Below are 21,175 nucleotides of genomic sequence, written 5' to 3'. Positions count from 1 at the left end.
GTTGCAGTTGGGCTCCGGCTTTCCGTCCATCTTTAAAGTCCGTCTTTACCAGCCCTTCTGTACCTACTTTAAAAAAAATTGGTTAATAAGGAACGATGAAGTTAACTAAATTAGGTATCGTTGTGTGACACGTGTATGTGTATTGTTTGTCTTAAATTAGAATTATTAACCGAGGCTTAACATTTATGTTTCAAAATGTTTGTCAATGTAATCAAAACAGCTTTTAGTTTCACAAGTTCGTCACAAACTTTGCAAGTATTTTCACAAGTATTAAGACGCTAGTGGACGACCACTTCTCCATACAAACGTAGTCCCCATTTTCTTCCCCAGGTATTAATACAATATAAAATATTTTTGCACAGTTTAATATTTATTGACTAAAGCTATGCCTCTTCGTTTATTTTTTTTTTAATTATTACAGATACAGATACAGATACAGATCTTTTATTGGTAAAAATAAAATACATTTTACAAGTCATTCAAATTCTTAAGAATAAAATAAAAATAAAATAAATATTCACAATAATAAGTTGATAATTTAAGTTATTATAGGAGCTTTTAAAAATTGCATGGAATTTGTTTCTTGCACCTAATTCTTATAATAATAAAAATATCTGATAAAGAAATGTAAGGAAAGGGCATAATAAATAAATAAATAAATATTATACTACATTTTTACACAGATTGACTAAGTCCCACGGTAAGCCCAAGGAGGCTTGTGTTATGGGTGCTCAGACAACGATATATATAATATATAAATACTTAAATACATAGAAAACACCCATGACTCAGGAAAAAATATCTGTGCTCATCACACAAATAAATGCCCTTACCGGGATTCGAACCCAGGACCATCGGCTTCACAGGCAGGGTCACTACCCACTAGGCCAGACTGGTCGGCCGGTGCGTCGGGCATAGCTATAGTTTATAAATATATAACTTTCTGAAAATATTTTCCATAATGTCCATTTCCAGAGAGGAAAATGGGAACTACGTTTGTATGGAGAAGTGAACCCCCTAGTCTTTCCTCTGATTAGGTATGTTTTATTGTTATGTCAGCCAATTATTCAAGTGTATACCTACCTAAGATACAATACCGAGTTAATAACCTTGTAATTGAAAATTTCATAGTCAATTAGTTACGTTTTTCACTATAAATAGGCTTAATAGATATTGTCACAAAACGGAAAATTATACGGTAAATTATACGTAAATTTAGATGGTGTATCAATGAGCCTAGTACACAATATTTAATAATTACTTACAAAATGTAATAGTTTTTGTATAATAGGATCTATTTAAGCGTAAATGAGTGAATTGCAAAGAAAGTGTACGCAACACAATGGAATATTCACAAAAATATTATTATGCAAAAATGTGACACAAAAACGAAGAAAATGTAAGTGAGTCTTTGTGTTACGTCACACAGTCACACAAATGAAGCCAAAAGCGATGCCGAAATATGTTTCACCGCGTGTAGAATAAAAGTGGCGTCGAATTCAGGAATCCGCAAATACCATGCCAATAGCCAAGTAATTGATCTATACAACAATGTGAAAACAGTAATAGAAAACGGTTAGCTTATCAGTTTTAACTGCTATCCAAATTTTAAATTTTTTGCGACAAAATACGGAAACACACATTTTCTCACCACTGCTCGAAAACCAATATAGCGGACGACACGTGCGTTTAAATGCATGCGTTCATATTCTTCCTTCAAACGCGCGAAATAGCCGTAACACAGGTGTGTAACACAAAGGAACAAAATCTGTCCCCGAATTTCCACACTTAGATTATGTTATATAAAATATACGTTAAATCCGTCTAACAAACATTTTGATAATAAGTTTTTGTTTGGATGAAAGACGTCATTTAAAAAAACACGCTGAGCCGATTTACACCAAACTAACCAAAGATATGAATTTTTATTTACAGTGGAGTGTTGCGAGGATATACCTACACATTTTGTGTGGGAGTAAAAATTCAACATTTTCGTAATTTTTTTATTTAAATACTTAAAGCAATGTTTTACTGTGAAAGTGTAAAATTCCTGTTATAATTTGAGTTACACTATATTATTATGTAAGTGATTAAAATGATTGTGCGGAATTTTTTTTTTTACAGTTAATTTAATGTTGATACTAGACATTTCTGATTGTGAAAAGTACGCTTTTTTTGCAATTCACTCAAATACGCGACAATACGGTATTATGCCGAGTTGCCGAGGCGCCTAGCTAGCGACATATTCGTTAATATTACAAGGTACTTACACTTATTAAAGTAAAATTTAATTACGAGTTAGTAACTCGAACTGTTGTATGAGCATTATGATAGTTCTGCTGAATTACTAATGCTTTATTGTACTTTTAGAATTTAAGTTTGTCCGCCTAAGTAACTGTAGTTAATAACAATACCCATTGAGTGGTGCTTTTTCGAGTGGCTGCCGCGCTGAAGCGGTAAGCCGATTAAAAACCCCGATGAGACTTATATGTCCTTACACACTGCTCAGCCGACACGCCAACCTCACTCTAAAATTCTATACACTGAAGTTGAATCCTTTAGCCGTCCAGAGGCCTATCAGAAGGCCTTCCATTCCATTGAATTTTGCATCTTTATTTTTGACAAATCATGATAGGGTATTTGACAATTTCTTATTAATGGTATCAGTCGATTAGGTTTGTTTTAAGTTTCAAATCTGTATGGGACCCATTGTCTTAAAGCGATACAAAAGTCACAAATGATAGTAATGGTACTGGCACCCGTACTTTACCGACGAAACTCTTCTAACTAAATGGCAAAACATCGCGACGTCACCATGTAACGACGCTTTCCTTAGAAGCCGTTTCTATGGAAAACAAGGCAATTGCGATTTTGTCGGTAAAATATTGCGTCTATGTATATTGTTGAGGTACAATTTTTTTTTATAAAATGTAAGGAATCGAATGGTACCATTATTTTTTTCCTATTTGGAAGTTAAAAAAAAATTTGAAACGGGGTTGTCAGTGCCCCCGCCAAGTCGAGCAAAACAAAGTGGCACAGCCGTACCATCCTTTTCTCGAAGCCATTCAGGCCATTTTCGACGTCCTGTAATTTTGTGCTGGCTAAAGCTAGAACCCTGAATTTTCAGTGATATATAGGGCATGATATGGCTTACATATATTCCCAAGAACATTCAATTTGAACTTGTAGTTTAAGAATTATTGCACGTCAAAATTCCTTACTTTTGTCACTGACACACTCACTCACTCTCCGATCATCATAATTCTAAGGTACTTCTAGCCAACCCACAAGCTTCAAATTTTAAACATAAGTAGTTTTTAGCTTAGCAAGCCTTAGAAAACCCAAAAATATTGCAATATCAGTCACGTTTTTAAGATTTAGGAACTGCATAAGTAAGTTTGTAGTCGCATATAAAAATATGCTATTACAAAGTTACTTTTGCAGTGCCAACAAATAGTAGGTAAAGTAAAGGTCTAAGATGTACGATGAGAGTATAAAGATGTGTATAGTATGAGTATGGTAAGGACATGGATATGGTATAGGTATGAGTGTGGGTATGGTGTGGGATGGGGCCTTGGGTATGAGTATTGTATGAATACAAGTATAGTTTGGTAGGCCATGAGTACCCATTGTATAGGTATGAGTACGAGTATAGTGTGGGACGGGTATGAGTATGAATGAGCTTTGAAAAAAGTGGTAGCTGACGTACAAGAAGTAGTACCCGAAAAGAAGGACTGCCTACAAAGAGAGATGAGATCCCATCAAAAACATTACATGTAATAATAAGATTTTGGCAAAACTCGTTTTTAAACTGTTGTGAGACATACTAACATTAAATCATTTTACGGTCTAGACTCACTTGTTTTAGTCACTCGCGCGACATGTTTCGGAGAGCCTAGGTCTCCTTTCTCAAGCACTAATAGTGCGAGCAGCGTTCACGACGACCGTGTATTGCGTGCTGCCGCGCGCCGCGTCGCTCGCTGCGCGCGCCCTAGGCCTAGCTCTAAGTAGACCTAGGCTCTCCGAAACATGTAGCGCGAGTGACTAAAACAAGGGAGTCTAAACCGTAAAATGATTTAATGTTTTTGGCAAAAAATTCATTTTTGGTACAAGCTTTTATCGCTGACTGTACTTTTCTTTCCACAAGCACCTAATATTCATCGAGACAATTCTAAAAACCCCAAACACAATTTGGTTGCGTTGTTTTATCACAGAGGTCCTATAACCACCTCCTGTCTTCATCATCAGATCAGCTCGATGGTACCATAATATTGCATTGTCACCCGACTTACATATGTATGCAAATCTTCAGCTTCATCGGAAACCGGGAAGTGGATCAATTTAACTTGCAAATTTTGACCCTTACAAACATGTTACATACATATTACATACATAGGTACATTGCAAGTTAATAAAAAGCTTGTAAAAAACCCCACACACAATTTGGTTGCGTTGTTTTATCACAGAGTTCCTATGACCACCTCCTGTCTCCATCATCAAATCAGATCGATGGTACAATAATATTGCATTGTCACCCGACTTACATATGTATGCAAATTTTCAGCTTCATCTGAAACCGGGAAGTGGGTCAAATTTGACTTGCTAAATTTGACCCTTACAAACATGTTACATACATATTACATCCATCATATTACATTGAAAGTTAATAAAAAACTTGTAAATAATTTTTAAGAAAAAAAAAAACGACTTCAATGGGGGATGCCGCTGAACGTTTACTTATTGTTGATGGTGCACTCTTTGATTCCAGACAATGAAATCAAAAAGACAGCATATTTTACCTAATTATCCTAATCCATCTTTTGCCTAATTGCCTAATTATTATAATATTGCCTAATAATGTAGAAAAGGAGGTAAAACCACCCACTTTTCTAGTAGCATTTCGTTTTTGTAAGGGTCGCAGTTCTAACCTAACCTAACCTACTTTTCTGATAGCATTTCGTTTCTGTAAGGGTCACAGTAATAACCTAACCTAACCCACTTTTCTAGTAGCATTTCCGGGTCCGGGTCTGGGTCCGGATCCGAGTCCGGGTCCGTGTCCGGGTCCAAGTTTGGATCAGAGTTCGGTCCGGGTCCGGATCCGAGTTGGGGTCCATGTCCAGACCCGGGTCCGGGTCCGAGTCCGGGTCCAAGTTTGGGTATGGGTCCATAAGGAAGAGAACAAATCGCCAAACGTGAACTATGTGTCATTAAAGAGTTCCATTCTGATCATCATCAGCAGTTCCACTTCATCAAATGTCACTTTTTTAAATGTAAATACTGGATTTGTTGATGAAAATACAAGAATCACAATATGTATGCCTTTCACATTTGAGAAGTTCCCTCGGTTCCTCATGGGTCTCATCATCAGGACTCGAGCTTGACAAAAATATGTCTTAAAAACTTAAGTTGCTTAACAAACATAAAGAAGAGGACAAATCGCCAAACGTAAACTATGCGTCATTAAAGAGTTCCATTCTGATCATCATCAGCAGTTCCACTTCATCAAATGTCACTTTTTAAAATGGAAATGCTGGATTTGTTGATAAAAATACAAAAATCACTATATGTATGCCTTTCACATTTGAGGAGTTCCCTCGATTCCTCATGGATCCCATCATCAGAACTCGAGCTTGACAAAAATGTTTCTTGAAAACCTAACTTGCTTAACAAACATAACGAAGAGGACAAATCGCCAAACGTGAACTATGCGTCATTAAAGAGTTCCGTTCTGATCATCATCAGCAGTTCCACTTTATCAAATGTCACCTTTTAACATGTAAGTGCTTGATTTCTTGATGAAAATACTATAATCACTATATGTATGCCTTTAACATTTGAGGAGTTCCCTCGATTCCTCATGGATCCCATCATCAGAACTGCGTTTTGACAAAAACGGGACCAATCTGTAAGTATATACTTACAATAAAAAAAAGAATTTTCAAAATCGGTCCAGAAATGACGGAGTTATGGAGTAACAAACATTAAAAAAAAAAAAAACACAACCGAATTGATAACCTCCTCCTTTTGAAATCTTGAAGTCGGTTAAAAAGTGGGTTAGGTGGGTGGGTGGGTTTTGAACTGCGTTTCTCACAGAACAGAACTGCTGTAACAACTACACGTGCTTGTATTTGGTATGCTAACAAAAACTTTCTATTTTTTTCTGTTATACAGCCTAGAACCTGGGTAAAAATGATGGCAATGATGGAATGATTTCAGACCTATGGCTTTCAAAAATTTAAATTCCTTAACACTAGTCGCCTTAAGGTGAACTGATAATGCCTCATGGCGTTAAATGCGCCTATAGTAAGTTTTTGTAAAAAAAATATAATTAGTAATTTATCAAGAAAGATAATTATCTTGTAAGCTACAGGTTGACAATTTCGACTAGTAAGTTATAAAGTGCATCTTTGACCACCGAAAACTATTATTTACAGTACTTTTATTGGCACTTGATTACCTTCATACTGTAGATTTGTTATCTTGGTTTTACTTTTACAGGCTCACATCCAAAAATGTTGAGTCTTTATACTTTAAAATTAGCGTTTTATATAGTTAGTTATTTAGTTAGTTTTGCTGGGCATTTTCCGCAAATCAACATCGAAATGTGCCTATTTTGCGTGAAACGAGGTAGCGCTACGCTAACCACCCCAGCTCCTCCACGAAGCCTAGCAAGGTTTTCAGGTTGCCAGTTGCCTCCTTTAGTGTGCATGGATTCCCTAGGTATTTTCTCCTATATACATCTACCTGTTTACAGTCTAGGAGAATATGTTTTGTTGTTTCTTCTTCTTCTATGCACGCTCTGCACATGGGGCTATCAGTTTTACCCTTATTATGTAGGTGTTTGTTTAGTGTGTTATGTCCTGTTATTAATCCCACTATTTTACGTAGTTGGCTTCTTGATGTTTTCAGTAATAATTTGGTGAGCTTGTGGTTCAGTTCCGGTAGAATTTCTTTGGTTTGCCTGCATGTCTTCATTTCATTCCAGTACTTGTTGTGCAGTTGTCTGCGATGTTGTTCTAGCTGGTTGTGTATGTAGGATAATGGTAGGGGCATGATTGGCTCGGGTCCATATGCCGGTGTTTCTGAACCTTTCCTGGCCAGTTCATCCGCTGCATCGTTTCCTCTTGATCCACTTGCCCCTTTATCCATTATACTGTCACTTTGTTGCCTTCCTTGCTCACTTCAGTGAGGCTCCGATGACATTCAAGTATAAGCTCTGAAGTAAGTTTGTCGCTGCATAGCCCTTGTAATACCGATTTACTGTCTGACAGTATTAGTATGGTTTCGTGTTTCACTTGTCGTCTTGTAATAGCATTGCAAACTTCTATTATTCCTACACATTCAGCTTGGAATACCGCGTATTGTATTCACCAAGGGGTTTTGTGATGTGTATGTTCAGGTTCTCTGAGAAGACACCACATCCTGTCCCTTCGTTTGTTTTTGAGCCATCTGTGAATATTCTTAGGTTTGTTTGGTTTAGTCCCTCTTTCGGATCTTCTGTTAACGATATGGCGTAATCTCTCCAGAAGATCATAGTTTTTGGTATTTTGTCAATAGGCGCTTCCAGCATGGGCAGTTTTGAGATCGTATTTTCATAGATCTTCTTGTGCGATGAGCTGAAAGATGTCCATAGGTTTAGATTTTTCAAACGAAGAGCTGTGGCAGCCGCTTCTTTCTGTATGTATATGTGTAGTGGCAGGAGTCCTAGCATTATTTATAGGGCCGCAGTCGGAGTAGTTCTCATGCAGCCCGTTGCAGCCACACATGCTAGTCTTTGCGTTTTATTTAGTTTGTCTATTGCTGTGGTTAGCTGGGTGCGGGGCCACCATACAACCGCGCCGTAGCTGATCATTGGCATTATTACCATTTTGTACAGCCACAGTATAATGTGAGGGGCAAGTCCCCATCTTTTGCCCACCATCCTCCGCCATTGCCAAAAGGCTACTGTTGCTTTGTTTAGTTTATTGTCCAGGTGTTTGTTTTAGTTCAGTTTATCGTATAGGATTATGCCTAGGTACTTTACATCCTTTGAAAGTGTCAGTTTTGTGCCAAAAAGTGTTGGCATTTCGTATGTACCCAGTTTTCGTTTGTATGTGAAGAGAATTCTGTCGGTCTTTTTAGGGTTACCAAAGGGTAAAAACGGGACCCTATTACTAAGACTCCGCTGTCCGTCTGTCCGTCCGTCTGTCTGCCTGTCTGTCACCAGGCTGTATCTCATTAACCGTGATAGTTAGCGAGTTGAAATTTTCACAGATGATGTATTTCTGTTGCCGCTATAACAACAAATACTAAAAAGTACGAAACCCTCGGTGCGCGAGTCCGACTCGCACTTGGCCGGTTTTTTTTTGGGTTTACCGATAGATCATTCTCCTTGCACCATTTCTCTACTATTCTCAGTGCTGTCTGTGTGAGATCGCACAGTGTGCTTATTACTAGGACGCTGACTAGTATTACTAAGTCATCTGCGTACCCTATAGTCATAAAGTGTTTGTTGTTTAGTTTTGTTATCAAATCGTTTACAACCAGGTTCCAAAGCAATGGTGAGAGTACTCCTCCCTGGGGGCATCCTCTCATGACCCTGGTGATTTTGATTTTCTGTTAGTCTTATTATTCTCTGTCTTAGCATGTTCATTATCCATTTGATGATGAGCGGATTGGTTCCATGTCTATGTAATGCTTGTTGAATGCTGCGGAAATTGGTCTTGTCAAAGGCTCCCTCTATGTCGATGTAGGTGCATAAACAGGAGTTTTTCCTCGCTAACGCATTCTCTATGTTGCTTACTACAGCATGGAGAGCTGAGTCAGTTGATTTACCTTGACTGTAGGCGTGTTGGTTTGGATGGATTTCTATGTTTTTTAGGGTCGTGTCCTTCAGTTCTCTGTCACATAGTCTTTCTAGTGTTTTTAGCATGAAGGACGTAAGGCTGATTGGTCTGAAAGACTTAGGATCTGAATAATCGGTTTTTCCTGGTTTTGGTAGGAAAATCACTTTCAGTTCCCTCCATTTCTGTGGTATATATCTAAAGGCTATACAGCTGCACAGTAGATTGGATAGATGTTTTATTAATGTATGTCCTCCCCACTTTAGTAGGGCTGGGTAGATTCCGTCCGTTCTCGGCGATTTAAAGTTATCAAAACTATTTACCGCCCAGGTCGTTTTGCTATGTTCTGTTATGCGTTCTGCTGTCTTCCATTCTGTTTCAGTTGGATTGTAGTTCATTATATGTTATTCTGGGTCTTACTCATTTACTACTTTGCATCCTGGGAAGTGGGTCTCCACCAGTAGCCTTTCTGTCTCTGCTGGGCTGCTGGTGGTGTTATTATCCTGTCTCCTCAGGGTGCCCAGTAGTTGCTTTGGTTGGTCTGCAAGGATTTTCCTTGTTCTGTTTGCCTGTGTTACAGTGGATATGTTGTCGCAGAAATTCCGCCATGTGGCTGATTTTCTGTATCTTAGTCTTTTCTTATAGTCTGTTTTAGCTGTTTTGTACTTATCCCAGTCCTCTTCAGCTTGTGTTCATTGCTCTGTTAAGTAACCTTCTCATTTTTGTTCTCATTCGGTCCAATTTCGCTCCCCACCAGCTGTTGTTGTTACTGCTTTTTCCGCTAGCTGATGAGGTCGATAGTGGACATGTGTTTTCGTAGCTATCGGTAATGTTTTTAATAAGTAAGTTTACCTGTTCCTCCAACTCCTTTGTAGTTCTAGGTCTGTCTGTGTGTGTGTTATTGTCTAGTTTACCTTCCAGAAGTTCCTTGTACGCCGGTATGTCCGTGCGTCTCGGGTTTCTTCTAGGTGATAGTGTGTGTGTGTGTCGGCTGTCAGGTCGTACCGAATCCATCTGTGGTCGGAGCAGGATAACTCGTCCGACACGTGCCAGTTGGATATGTGTTGAGCTGCCAGTCCTGTGCTTAGAGTAATGTCAATTATAGTATTACATCTACGAGTGACAAAGGTTGGTTTGGATACTGTGTTTAATATGTTTACGTTTACGTTTTATATAAAAAGTAGTTGTAATTATCCCGCCGAGGGCCAATTACAACTATTGATTATAAGTTTCGTTACAGTGAACTTGCACAGCTAAACCTGAGCTCCTGTGGTTAGTCAGGGCGTAAGGGATCTATATTGATCCCGTTTATTTATGCAGCTACGTTTATTTTTGCAAAAAAAAAGACTTAATAGATTTAAGCGAGGTAATTTCAACTGGTCTCCATAGTAAATAGTGATGGGACTCGTGTATATAAGAATCAATCGATAAATTGTCTACAGGTTCACACATATTCTTTTAATGTATTTTATTTTTATTTTTATAATAGCATACAACTTTATGGACCTGAACCTTCCTCAAGAATCTGAAAACTGCATGAAAATCCGTTCAGTAGTTTTTGAAGTTATCGCGAACATACATACATACAGACAGACGCGGTGGGGGACTTCGTTTTGTAAGATAGATAGGATTAACAACAACTCTTTTGTGTTTTGTATAAGTTTTACGAAACTAATTCCCGCGTGTCTCATCTATAAGGCAATGTGAGCTTCTAGCGAGGAAATGCCTTGTTTTCTATATCAGATAATTTTCCAGCCTGCTGTATGGAGAAAGACTCACTAAGTAATTTCTGTAAGCTTCTTAAATTTAGGAGCTCATTTGCTAATTAATAAGGTATGTCAAAAATGGTGTATTTATTCTAAAGAAGTTTGCAAATATGTTGTTAATAGCCGTTCAAGTCCCCTTAAATAAAAACGCAGGTGCCACAATAAAATTAAGACATTTACGGCATGAAAATGTAATACCTGTAAATCAACTAGTTATTTAATTACAGGCATTTTTGGGACCATTTCTTTGTTGCGTTACGAATCATGTTACAAGTGTACGTGTTACACAATTTTTAAATTACAAATTATAATCTTTTGCTGTTGTATTTCCCCTGGTGTACGGGACAGAATAACAGCAAAAAAATTTGATTGAAATATCCCTAAATTCAGTTTTTTTTTTACTAAACAGTAAAAAAGTAGCGCTATTTACAACAATAACGAAGCACGCGGCACACAAGGTATATTGCGAAAACTAATTTTGACTGAAAATACTCAGTTAAAACTAGTTTTTAAGGAAGCCTTACGGAAAACTAGTTTTAACTAGTGAAGACGCGTTTTCACTAATAATTAGTTTTTACGGTAACATATACTTATCAAAACTTTTGATTAGATATTTGACTACTCTGATAAAATAAAGGTCATATACATACATTATTTTGTCTGTATAAAATGATCCACAAGTCAGCAAAAGTGTGTTGCTAACTACTACATAATATATATCGCTTTCGCAAATTTTTGCAAGTAAATACTAGAGTAAACAGTAATCATATTTTTCTATTATTGCAGGTCTTCATAATCGACAAACTGGAGCATATAAGTAAGTGTTATTTCAAGAACTCTTTAATAGTTTGTGTTTCCGGGCCTTTTATAATTTTCACTCAAATTTCTAGCAATATTATCAAAACAGAGGTCGTGTTACTTTAAAACACATAAAGACAACAAACACACAATATAACAATCAATAATCTAGGAATTCGCCAATTAAAAAAAAAACAAGAAAAAAGCAACAAAAATGTAGGGTAAGTACCTATTAATCAAATCGAAAAAAAAAATGCTTTTAAACAGTTGCGATTTTGAAAAACCAAAAAGTGTTTGCTCAAAATCTCTAATATAGAAATTCCGGCATACCTAGCATGATTAGGTTTAGGTATAGATATAATAATATTCAGTTTGTCTTGTTCTTTTATTGCGTCTTTCTTTATATTACTTATCGTGTAAAAGTATTTGCGTTTTTTAAATTAAGGTTAAGTTATTCAAGCAAGCTTTCAAAGTAACAACGTCGAAATCCTGCCATCAACGAATAAATTTGACTCGACGTAAAACCTCAAAATGAATGTTCTCCGAATGTTGGCCCACAAATATTGATTCATGCCCAAAGTTAGGATGCATCCCGTATTGCACAAGACAATGGCTTGTTCAGATGAACAGTTCATTTATTCAACTGTAGACGCAGACTTCACTGAAAAGTCATTGTTGGTTTGCTCCGTTGCTTGCATAGTTGTATTGAAATTTTCAAGGGACGACCCGGGACTTTTCTTGAATGTAAATCAATTTCGGAAAAAACTGTTATACTTACTTAATTTTGCCATTTTCATTAACCGCTGTTCTCATGATTTCCGCGTCTTAATGACAGTTATATAAACAATGCGTGTCGGACCTTCTATTATGGGGGGTTCCGAACCCGTATATGGTACGGAAGAAACATAAAGCGTACGTACAGTACAGCCTTGGCACCGACTTCAATCATATAAGGTCTTAATTTAATTTAATAATATATTATTATGTACTTAATTCGTTTTAAATGTTTTAACCTCATATGGAAATATTTTCTGGATTAAATAATTTCATTCATTCATTCATTCATAAGTTGCAAGCGCATAAAAACAGATATTGTTTTATTTTATTCTTTTTAAAGTCGGTTTTCCGTTTTTTTTCTTGAGTTTTTTTAGGTGTCAATGCACTACTTAACCGGACAAGAAGGCATTTTACCGGGTTTATGAAATAAATAATTCATATCGGCTAACATCTTATAAGACCAAAAGCCACTGTGGTTATAAAAATGTCAAATTCAGCCCGTGTGCAATCGAGTTGTTCGCGGCACAATACAGAGTTCATTTTTCAGCTTTAGTCAGGCCTCTATAGTAATTCTAATTCGTTGGCCCCATAAAATGTTGTTTGTTTGTTTGTTTGTTTACTGTACTAAATTAAGAAGTGACTTACATAATACACCTACATTTCAAGTTTCATTAAAATATATCTGAACTGCTGGACATACTGATATGACGAAACTATAAGGGTTATTTAATCCTTAAACCTTAAATTTTCATAAACAGAGATTTACTCATTCATTTTCTGTGTCCCAGCAAAAAATGTTTGAGACAACTCACTGCTACTCTTAGCAATTCTCACTTTTCTAACACCTGCTTTTCTTACCTTTGCCACCCCTGCAGAGCGAAATATACTTTTAACGAAATGTAATTTTGCTTGCAACTTTTCACTTACGTAGTGGAAGTTTACCGTCCCGGCTAAGTTTAGATTATTTTGAAAAGTTTTTTGGACTTCTTCCATATACCAAGATGTGATTCGCATTCATTTTTTTTATGTAAGTAGGTACTTTTGACTTCTTAAGATGACTCTTTTTAATTAAGAAAGTAGTGTAATCTACAATAAAAACTATTATTATTTCTTAAAATATAATTTAAAGTTCTTTGTCAACCTGACGATTAGGAATTCATCTTATCATTTTTTTACCTATGAAAAAAAAACATACACTCATGGGCAAATTTAGAGGAACGCAAAAAAAGTTTAATTACTAATTTTGAAATTACTTTAGGTCATTCATTATATCTTTTTTTGCGTTTCTCTAAATTTGTCCATGAGTATATATTATGTTTAGGGTGTAGAATTAACTTCATAAAAATGGTTATAAAGCTTGTAAGAAATACAGATACATACATACTAAGAACGTCGACTCATCATAATAAATATGAATGGTTGAATTCATATGAGAGGCAGGTTGCTACAGTGACACGTAGGCCAAATTCAAGCGCACATTTGGATATTTAAACAATTGGATATCTAAACAATGTCAGTTTCTTACCTACCTATAATTTTTTCCAGCATAACGAGGAATTGACAAAATGAAGCATCGAAAGACCTGTAAGGGTCACTTTAACACTGACAGATCGTATCCACAAAAAATCCAGATCAAACTCATAACTTGTTATTACACTACGAGCAAAAGGCAGGCTTGCTTTTACGAGCTGGTGTACCTAGTGAAATAGTACATTACTACAGAGGCTGGGAAGTAAGGGGTTGCCGGCCGAATGCACATATACGGCCGAACGTAGTGAGGCCGGATAGTTATGAGGCCGACAACCCCTTTCCATGCCGATGTATGTATAGTGCTTTTCCCAAACATGCAATGAAATAAATAAAGAAATCTCCACGAAATTTAAGTTTTATTTCTAAAGAAACTAAAATTAAACGAGGCACAAAATATAACTACCACCTATGCGTATCTTTATCACACGTGTCGTATATTTTACACATGTTGTTTATCAATTTATTACACAAATTTTCAAGATATATTTATGTATCTTTGATTTTTTCGTCTTGCATCCGTCTGTAGTTTTAGCCACATAACTAAGATTCCATAGTTTTTTATGTTGATATTATGCTTCACATACATCGTTGCCTTTAACATGAAATATAATTAGCAGGTATTCATTTAATATTTTCGTAGAAACTCATATTAAATAACACAATAAACAACGCACAATAAATCCAATGAAATAGAATTACAGAATGAAATATGTTGAACTTTACCTCTAAAACGATTAAAGAAATACGTTTAAGTAGTTTTTATAACGTTAGTATCCACTAAGAAAGGGTTTTTCAAAATTCATCCCCTAAGGGGATTAAAAAGGGGATCAAAGTTTGTATGGGGTTCAAGTTTTATTTTAAGCTAGCAATTTGAAACTTGGTAAAAAGATATATTATTAGAAAAAAAGGAAATCAATTAGAGCGTTTTTGAAAATTCATCCCCTAAGGTGGTGAAAAGGGGTTGAAAGTTTGTATGGAGACCAAAAATTTTATCAAGCGCGGAACTTGAAGCTTTGTATATGGTCATATTATTAGAATACAGAAAAAGAAATTTCAGCGTTTTTAAAAATTCATACCCTAAAGGAGTTAAAAAGGGGTTAAAATTTTGAATCCATTACAAATGCTTAATAACTTCTTAGAAAGGCATAATAGCCGCTTACAAAGAAAACTTATTTCGACCTTTTTTGGAATTTCAACTCCTAAGGGGGTTAAAAGGGGGTTGAAAGTTTGTATGGAGATCAAACATTGTTTTGAGTGCGGGACTTGAATCTTTGTATAAAGGCATATTATTAGAATACAAGAAAATAAAAATCAGCGTTTTGAAAAATCCATCCCTTAAAGTGGTTACGAAGGGGTTGAAAATTTGTAGGGGTCCTAATTTTATTTTAAGCTAGGTACTTGAAACTTCTTAGAAAGATATTTAATAAAAAGGGAAAAAACTTATTTCAGCAGTTTTGAAAGTTCATCCCCCAAGGTGGTAAACAAGAGGTTGAAAGTTTGTATGGAGATCAAACCTTTTTTTAAAGCACGGGACTTCAGTCTTTGTATAAAGGCATATTATTAGAATACGAGAAAAGTTATTTAAGCCTTTTTAACTACTCATCTAAAAGGGTTAAAAAGGGGTTGAATGTTTGAATCTATTACAAATTATTTAAAACTTCTTAGAAAGGCATTGTATAAGACAATGTAAAAAAAGTTATTTCAACGTTCTCAGAAATTCAACCCCTAAGGGGGCTTAAAAGGGGTGTAATTTTATATGTGGTACGAGTCTTTTTTTAAGCTAAGGAACTTGAAACTTGGTAAAAGGGCATTATATTAAAATAGACGAAAACTGATTCCACCGTTTGTATTAATAATTTGCATCGGGAGCGAACCTTTTTTTTTAAATAAGTAGTGGACTTGAAAATATTCTAAGAGGGTTGGGAGGAATTATAGGTATATATATAAAAAAAATGTTCTCAACATTTTTTTTCAGTTAGGGGCTTGAAATTTTGTAGTTTGTGAAAGACAAATTTCATGCGTTGTATAATTATTAACAAATGATTAACCGTCCCTACTGATATCTTTTGCTGCATAATGTTCTATGCTCATGTAAAATATATAACTACCAACATACACAAATCCTCGCGTACGAAGTCGCGGGCAACAGCTAGTTAATCATATTTGAGGACAATCTTGACACAGATCGACCTAACCCTAAACAAAGCAAAACTTGTACTACAGATAGGCGACGATATGCATACTTATAAAGATAAATACATACATAGATACAAAGATCACATCCACAATTCAGAAACAAATATTCATGATACTTACTTATAAAATACATACTGACGACCGGTCTGGCCTAGTAGTGGGTAGGACCCTGCCTGTGAAGCCGATGGTCCTGGGTTCGAATCCCGGTAAGTGCATTTATTTGTGTGATGCACACAAAAAAATATTTGTTCCTAAGTCGTGGGTGTTTTCTATGTATATAAGTATGTATACATCTATAGAGGTATGTGTATCGTCGCCTAGCACCCATAGTACAGTCGCCATCAGATATATCTTAGCACCCAAGGTGGTCAAATATTTCTGAGCAGGACAAAATTTCACTAAATTCTGCACAATGCAAATACCAATTATATCATAACTGCTGTAATGTCATAAATATCTTAGCACGATGTTATTCAATAATTTCTTTGCATACATCCAGCCAAAAATATCTGATCGCATAAAATTTCAAACGTATCTAAGCAATTAAGGCGATCACAAATATCTGCACATTTGAGGAAAATATACCTTAAGTCATTGTCATATGTCATATAATTTGTTAGCTAATAGTTAAAGTAACGATTTGACAAATATGACATTTTCAATCAAAAGGTACCACATTGTTGCTTACCATAAGGACGAAAATTGCTTGTATCTTTATACGAAAAACCTGTCGGAGCGTCCTTATGGCAAGCGATAATGTGGCACCTTTTGCTTGAAAACGAAACAGATATTTCAACTATGACTAAAGACCATAGACAATCAAACCCAACAACAGAGTACAGATGTAGTGCATAAATATTTCCATTGTATTTTCACGGAAATATGATCTCCTGGCGGTGCACGGGGTTCTGCCTGCGAATAATTGTAGATTGTTCAGAGTAGTTTAATAATAAATAAATAATAAACTGTCACCAGGCTGTATCACATGAACCGTGATAGCTAAACAGTTGAAATTTTCACAGATGATGTATTTATGTTGCCGCTATAACAACAAATACTAAAAAAAGAATAAAATAAATATTTAAGTGGGGCTTCCATACAACAAACGTGATTTTTTTTGCTGTTTTTTTCCGTAATGGTACGGAACCCTTCGTGCGCGAGTCCGACTCGCACTTGGCCGGTTTTTCTGGGATAATTATTTATCATATAACAATTTTTGTTTTATTTCAAGTAAGGTGGTTTTAGTGTAATCTCATAGATATTTCAAGTATTGGTGGTAAATGGGCTTAAATTGCAAATTAAATTACAAAATGTTTTTTGATAATAGAAAAAAAGTATTCAAGATAGAGGTGTGATTATATTTTTCCTGTAATATTTATGATAATGTTATTAGTGTAAACATTTCATAATTCTTAGTTGGTAAACTTCGAAGATAAGGGGGGAATGGAATTTTTTTACCATTTTCCTTCATAATGTAATTTTTTTTTCACTATGAAAAAAAATATTGTTTTGTAATATTCGGTTTGAGCTCTTTCAAAAGATATCCCACTCGACCTAGCAACTAGACATTGAAAGTTTTCCCCCTTTATATTGGGCAATTTCCATAATTATAAAAAAAATATTGAAAAATTACACTTTTAAATTGTTTGGGTTAGCGTTCTTCATGACTAGTCCAAATTTCAAATCGATAGCTTAAGTAGTTCTCGGGATATTTAGCAATGTGACAGACAGACAGACAGACGGACAGAGTCGCACCATAAGGATTCCTTTTGTACCTTTTTGGTACGGAACCCTAAAAAGATTGCTTACACTCAAAAGGCTCAGAGAGCATAGAAATGGCGGGTATACGGAGGCTGTCAATTTTCTAACGGTAAAACTTAAAAATACGGACTTGTCCGCAGCCTTGGCTGCATATCGCCTCTATACTTACTCAACCTCGTATCTGCAACACTCATTTGATGACAAAAACACCCGTATTCCGAATGAAAGAAAAGCGACATTTCAATCAAATTATTGTTGCAGATATGAGGTTGAGTAAGTATAGCGACGATATTCACAACACGTCTTGTTTTCAACTGTTAGACCTTTGAATTGACTAATATAACTTGGTCCCAAGTTTCCTTGCAATTATACGTAATGGAGGGCCAGGCTTATATTAGTTCTCATTTCGCGATGCGCTCGGTGACAAAAACAAAGCGTTACGAATTGTTAACATTAAATTTGCTTCTTTGACTTGACTTTCACACAGCTCCCACTAATTTATAAGCATCGGATGACAGGACTGTTGAAAAGGGACAAACATATCGTATGTTGAACTTCTCGTGAATTGTCAAAATTCAAAATACGAAATTAGCTTTATAATTGTTCGGGCGGCTATTAATAAGTGGACGGTCGCGCTTCGTTACTTACGAACCAGTAAGCTTGAGATCCAGCATCATGGACAGTTGTAAGACTTCAAGGGTCCAGTTATATTTGATACTGGCATTCAGTATTTTAAACGTTTCGTAAATAGATACAAAAAACTGACAGATATCATTTTTCATATGAAGACAGACACTTGTTGCATTGCACTCTTAAACCTTAACGTAATGACTTAAGGTATATTTTCCTCAAATGTGCAGATATTTGTGATCGCCTTTATTGCTTAGATACGTTTGACATTTTATGCGATCAGATATTTTCGGCTGGATATATGCAAAGAAATTATTGAATAACATCGTGCTAAGATATTTATGACATTACAGCAGTTATGATATAATTGGTATTTGCAGTGTGCAGAATTTAGTGAATTTTTGTCCTGCTCAGAAATATTTGAGCACCTTGGGCGCTAAGATATATCTGATGGTGACTGTACAAGCTTTGCTTAGTTTAGGGCTAGGTTGTTCTTTGTAATATTTATGTCCCCTAATATTATTATTATTATATTTAAATACATAGATAACATAATTATGAACTAAAATTAAAATTAAACGAAATAAAAGTCCCATTATTATATAATTATCTGTTTGTATAAAAACAAAAAAGGCCAATTGTTACTTTTGTAAAACAACTTGTGTAAAAGGAAAAAAGTATCAAAAAGATCGTCAACTGAAATACTTATTATTGTACCTAGAGGAAACCGTAAAAGAAAACTCAGTGAAGCCCCGTAGTGCAGGCTATGAAAAGAGTTACAAAACTGTCGTAACCTTTAATTATCTGGTTACCTAATAAGGCATTTATAACGAATAACTTATAATTCGATATATAAATAAATATAAAGTACAACAAAAACAAACAGTTTTAAACACATAACAATTTATAAATTTTGTCATATAGAATAAGGAATATTACGCAAAACTGCGTAGAGGGCGTCACTAGCACAATCGCAGGGCCTACCTCGAAACACGAAAATCTAAAGTTAGGTTTCTGCCTTTCTATCACTCTTGCATACTTATTCGATCGATAGAGAGGCAGATAACGAAATTTAGATTTTCGCGTTTCTGCTTCTACGAGTTTTCTACGAGAAAAAAATCACACATGAACATATGTGGTTTTTTATATCAAAATTAACCTTATATCAACTGTAATTAGGCAAGCATTATTAAAATTAACCTTATGTCAACTGTAATTAGGCAAGCATGCCCCGGTGGAGTAAGATATTATAAATATTTAGCTAAATCTTTTTTCTCCCTTTTCATAAGGCAGTTTCACACAAGTCTCTGTGGATTTTTTTACATTCTAAAAACTGCCGATCATCAATAACGTAGGTACAGCATTCATGTACACTGTTTTATACACTGCTTCCAAATCATATCTTGCTTCCATTTCCACTTCCCAAAGTCTCTCTTTTTTTGTTTATAGATGTTTTGACAAAGCTTGTAGCGGATTACATTAAGATGCTGATAAGCAATAATGTGTTAACCCACTTAAGGACCATTTTGAGAAGAGAAAATGAGAAATGGCATCTAAAGATTTTTTCGTCGTTTTTGAGTGTTAGTTCTATAAATTTAAGATTTTGTTCAAACTGTTGTATTTGTCAGTTTAAATACAATGAATACTAGTGATTTATAATTATAATATTCGAAATAAATTTCAATTTGTCGGAATAACCCCTTTTTGTTTATTGCGAATTGCTTGATGACGTAAAACTTTCTCAAGAACGTGCCATTATACTTAACACAGTTTTGCTAATTGTGTAAATCTGACTTTCAACTTAAAATCAATATGTTATAGCACAGAAAGTGTAGTTGTACAATGCTAACTTAATGTAAATTTTGTTTTGCAATAATCAATCAAGCCTCATAATGCATTGATATGATTTTTTTCGATTTGCAAAAATAATTCAAGTCTAACAAGTTATTTAAAATTATTGTAATTACAAAAAAAAAAACATTATTTTACGAATGTACATACATTCAAATTGTTGAACTTGACATTTAAAATAAATTGCTAAGAAAAACTACAGCATTTTGCGGTTTTGTTTAATTTATTTCGGCAAACTAACCTCAAAAATAAAACCCTTAAAAACTAGTGCGATTAGGCTTTATAAATACCTTATTTCGATCAGCATTAGTGTTTACCTCTTAAAAACCGCAACAATTAACAGATTTGTGCACTAAATTCGTAAAATTACTTATTATAAACACTATTTTTAGCAACACTTACCTTCATAGCGCTTCAGCTGGTAAAACAGAACTAATGGAATGTGATTTCCACAATAATGAGTTAACCTCTCTTAAGACATTATTGACATTATAGTATGCGTTTTCCCCATTACTGCCATAAGTTAAGGTACTAAACGCATTAATGCAAAACAGACAACACATTTTAAGGGAATTGTGTTAACCTTTTTTCCTTTTTTTGGAATATTTATACATTTCAAATCACTAAGGTCATTTTTGCAAAATGAAGTCGAGTGAACCAGCTACAATATGGCATTAAAATCTCATCTTTTGCGGGTTGACACATTATTGCTTATTAGCATTTATTTAAATTTGTACAATAACGAAGCATGTGGGGGATTACCATTTTGTTAAATTATGTATAATACATTTTTATTTAAAACTTATCAATAATAAGTTGTATGGGAGTTATCCTCCCACACCGTCACATACCGTCACATGGACGTAAGGTGAAAAATTGATTCACTATTCATTATTTTTTATAATACTAGTTCTTGTAGTAACGAAACGGCCAAGCCACATAATTTGACTAAGGTGTAGAGTTTGTGAAGTTAGGGCTTTTATATAGTTAGAAGCTTGGCTCTACAAGAGATCTGATAACTTTTTGCCAGTGCGAGCCTTATGG

The 21,175-nt window shown here is 35.2% G+C and overlaps 1 protein-coding gene across 2 annotated transcripts in view; it reads left to right on the top strand.

Moving 5' to 3' along the window:
- The first annotated feature begins 11,386 nt into the window (after positions 1 to 11,386).
- The window catches only part of LOC134746100 (CUGBP Elav-like family member 1), a 514,830-nt gene continuing 505,041 nt past the window's right edge, over positions 11,387 to 21,175 (top strand). The window contains exon 1 of one of the 2 annotated variants that reach the window (XM_063680407.1): positions 11,387 to 11,405. The gene's annotated coding sequence lies outside the window, so the exon portion shown is untranslated. The remainder of the gene's footprint in view (positions 11,406 to 21,175) is intronic. The other variant, XM_063680363.1, reaches the window with a different exon arrangement.

Source organism: Cydia strobilella, chromosome 1 (assembly GCF_947568885.1).
Source record: "Cydia strobilella chromosome 1, ilCydStro3.1, whole genome shotgun sequence".
Classification (NCBI taxonomy): Eukaryota; Metazoa; Arthropoda; class Insecta; order Lepidoptera; family Tortricidae; genus Cydia; species Cydia strobilella.
The sequence above is the reverse complement of the archived record's forward strand: the minus strand, read 5'-3'. Positions and strand labels throughout refer to the sequence as shown.